The 3,894-nt window shown below is 38.1% G+C and overlaps 1 long non-coding RNA gene across 5 annotated transcripts; it reads right to left on the bottom strand.

Annotated features, from left to right (window-relative positions):
* Positions 1 to 1,208: 1,208 nt before the first annotated feature.
* Positions 1,209 to 3,562, bottom strand: LOC131256167 (uncharacterized). 5 transcript variants are annotated; one of them, XR_009176612.1, is made up of 9 exons: positions 3,438 to 3,562; positions 3,276 to 3,330; positions 2,845 to 3,046; positions 2,629 to 2,725; positions 2,362 to 2,484; positions 2,161 to 2,269; positions 1,852 to 1,979; positions 1,701 to 1,765; positions 1,209 to 1,611 (listed from the first exon to the last, which is right to left on the bottom strand). It is a non-coding gene; the product is annotated as an uncharacterized LOC131256167 (long non-coding RNA). The 5 variants fall into 5 exon arrangements; XR_009176615.1 differs by having other exon boundaries at positions 2,845 to 2,962; XR_009176614.1 differs by lacking the exon at positions 1,852 to 1,979.
* Between the last annotated feature and the right edge of the window lie 332 nt (positions 3,563 to 3,894).

Raw genomic sequence — 3,894 nt, 5'->3', positions numbered from 1 at the left:
TGATTACTATACACCCTAGTGACATTAGGGCTTTACCATCCGCAGATATAGCATGAATGGTAGGATTGGACATCGAAAATTCTTATTAAGCGTGGGGGCGTGAAGGATGTCCTAGTGTGAAAGTCCCCAAACCTTTATGGTACAATGGAGGATGCTCCAATGCCTAAACCAAGTAGATATATGAGCGCTTGAGGGCCAAATATTAGGGGGCTGCGTCTCCCACTGTGTCATGGTCAGTTGGAAGGGGGTGTGACCTTACCCACCTAAGGGTAGGGGCAATTGCTAGGCTGAGTTTGACCAGCTCATAAATGGGTCCGCTACCGACGTGCTGGGTAGATATTGGCAAACTACTAGTCAAGCGGGTAGTGAGGTCTTTTTCTCTTGCACGGTTGGGCGTCCAGTGTAGAGCGGCAATGTGGTGTATAGTGTATTAGACCCCTAAGATTGTCCAGAGAGGAACTGTACTGATATGTGGATTCAGATGAGGACTGACATGACTTGTAATTGTACCTTGCATATGACAATGGCCATATAGGCCTTGCATCGCATAACCCTAGTATGACTGGCAGTATTGTACTAAACCCCGGTGATGATTCTAGAGATGTATGGTATTGATATGTGGACTTACTGAGCAGGAGTTATGTACTTAGCATTTAACTCATTCCATTACCAGAAAACAGGTCAAAGGCTACAGCTAAAAATCGTAGCTAAAAGGCTATGGCTACGGTTAAGATCCGTAGCACGACCGTAGCCATTGATACCATAGCCATAGGTCTAAAAGTTATGGCTACGGATACAATCCGTAGCCATAGAGATAAAGGATACTGATTAAATCTGTAGTCATTTCTTCTGTAGCACTAAAGTATTTAAAGCTACGGATTATATCTATAGCTAAAAGTTATGAACGATCCGTAGCAATGGGCTTAAATTAGTAACAAATACGGTTTGTGGAAATAAGCTATGGTTAATAGCCGTAGCTAATTAAACTATAGGTACGGATTAAATCTGTAGCAACATTGCCCGTAGGTTAAAATTATATATAGCTACGGATTTTATCTTTAGCTAAAAGTAGAATGAGAATCATAGCAAAAAGCTGAATTTAGCAAGAGCTACGATTTTCAACAAAGTGCTACGGTTAATAGTCGTATCTAATGCCTATTGTTAATAAAAAATTTAATTTGTAATGGCAGCTATTACCATTGTAGTACACCCTGATAACTCATATAAGCAAGATCCAATTCATGGGTAAATCATTCATTCATTTAATCAAACACAATCATTCATTTCCATTCACAAAAGTATAATGCCAACATAATAGTTATATGTCTATTTAAAGTTCTCATTAATAGCAAGATCCAATGCCTTCTCGCAGCCAAATAGATTCTCAACAATCGAAAGTGAAAACTCCATGGATGTGCATCTACTGGTTATCAATTTACAATCAACTAACACCCTATTCTCAGCTTCGCTTTGATCCGAAAGCTTACTGCACATGGATGATCATATACCTATTTGATCTGAAGGAGAATCAATGTTAGACGCTACCAGTTGTTCTTTCAGCTTGAGCACCTCATCATCTTCCTCTTCACTATCAATAGCAGTCGGCATTTTCTGTTGAAAGACCGAAACTAAAAAGGCAATGAGAAGTCCACAAAAATAGGGAGATAGGAAATAAGAAGTTTCAGGATTTGCAAACACACCTTTCTAGCAGGAGCCTTCTTCGGAGCTCCCCTGCCTTTGGGTTTTACCCCCTCGGAAACATGTCCTACGGAGAGAACAAGATAACATGCATTGAGATGAATAAAATCTTCAAGATGGGAAATAAAATAGTAATTGACAATCTACCTGTACCGAGTTCTGTTCCCAACAAGGTTCGCAAAATTCAGGTTGATAGTGAAACCATGTGATCCTCCATTGATGACGTTAAATGCAAGCATAGGCAGAACTAGAGTTTTGATCCCAGCAAGGTTCGCAATGTGCTGCATGACAAAGAGTGCAACTTAATAAACATACGCTTCAACAGTGAGTGACAGGCCAGTGAATAATCATACATTTTGAACTGTGTTTGGACAAGAGATGCTAAAAAATATTATTTTCTGTTGATCTGAAGAGGCTAGTGAATAATCAGATATGATGCATCATGTGTAAATGAATTTGTACCTCCACCATTTTGCAATCTTGGATTAGCATGCACAGATGATGCCTGCAACCTTCTCAATTCCTCAGAAAGTTGGTGGGAGATGAGTTGGCCAGAATGGGCTTAAAGGACCTATGAAATATTCCTGTAAACTACAATATGCATAGTAGTTCTCTATGACGCTGTGTATAGGTAATAGAAAAAGAAATTTTGGAAGCAAAAACCTTCAAAAGAGTAGAACTTGTCTCTAGATAAAGATTCATGACAGAGCTGGAATGTTGAAAAGGATTGGCAAATGCATCATTTATTGCTGCAGAAGGTATTTCTTTTAAGAACTTGAGGCAATCCTGGGAAAAAAGAAAGAAAGACATGTCCATGAGTGGAGTCTAAACATTTTCATGTTGAAGAAGCTTTAAGAGAAAAAAAGATGTAGCATATATTGAGGACAAGTTCATTCATACAATGGCAATGAAATAAAGCATGTGAATCACCTCGAAAAAAGTATCCTTGTATGTGCTCAAATTTTCGTTCAACCATTGCTCCAAATTTATGTGTTCCTTACGAGAAGCAACTGCAGCCAGTTTGATGCTGAATGTAAATGGAGTCATGTCCAATTAATACTCATAGTCTGATTGTAAGATCTATGAGATGACATGTACATGAGTACAAAAAGCAACAAATGTAGACATGGAAGAGAGTTGTAATACCTATAAATTGTTTGTGCTACAACCTTCCACTGTGATAGTGCCACCGGTGACTGTTGCGCCTGCTAGGAAATAACTCGTACTTGATGCATCGCCTTCAACATATGCATTTCCAGGGGACCTGTTTCCATGTTTTCTTCATATTACTCCCTATATATACTGATTCTACATTTTCATCATGTTACTCCCTAGAGCATGTCTATCTCTGTGTACAAATAAAACAATCCTGTTGATGGTATATATGTAGGAAATTCCTCATATGGCAAAATATACACAATGGTAAGGGTATATACATGTTCAGCTATATACACAACCATATGACTATGTATTGAGCCTCAATACACAGCCCCAAGAGAGTACACAACATATTATGATAATAATTTGAGTTATTTCCTATTTTATAGAGTTTTATCAATATTGTGGGAGATCCTCACCGCTACTAATTACGCCAAGTGCATTCTCACTTTTGCCAATCCACACATGCTAGTTCTAGCAAATCAAAGGCAATGGGAGTTGTCCATAAATTTTGGGTAGCCTAGTTTTGCATAAATTAAGGGAATGGCTTGAATATAAAAAGGGATGTGTACACAACTTACCTTCATAGGGAAATTTTCGATTGGTGAGTCAATACATCAGTTTCTTCTTTGGTGATTTGTTTAGGGCTGCAAATCAGTAGGTAGACTTTCAATTTTAGAACAGTGATTTGTTTAGGGCTGCAAATCAGTAGGTAGGCTTTTAATTTTAGAACAGTGATTTGTTTGGGGCTGCAAATTCCTGTAACCCATATCAATTTTAGGATCTTCGACAAACAACGTAACTAGCAAAAAAAAAAAATCTACTTTGAGACAATGTTAACATTTCCATTTGTGGACTATAGTAGGAGAATCAAGTGACCCACACTGAATTAAAAAAGAGAACTGATAACCTCCAATCACCTCTACCACAATTTGTAGTACGGGTGTTCAGCCACGAAATGGAAAAAGAAAAGGAAAAAAAAAACCTTTTTTACATCACGGAGCTAAAAAATGCCTTGTAATGCATATAGTAGTATAG

Source organism: Magnolia sinica, chromosome 9 (genome assembly GCF_029962835.1).
Source record: "Magnolia sinica isolate HGM2019 chromosome 9, MsV1, whole genome shotgun sequence".
Taxonomy (NCBI): Eukaryota; Viridiplantae; Streptophyta; class Magnoliopsida; order Magnoliales; family Magnoliaceae; genus Magnolia; species Magnolia sinica.
The sequence above is the reverse complement of the archived record's forward strand: the minus strand, read 5'-3'. Positions and strand labels throughout refer to the sequence as shown.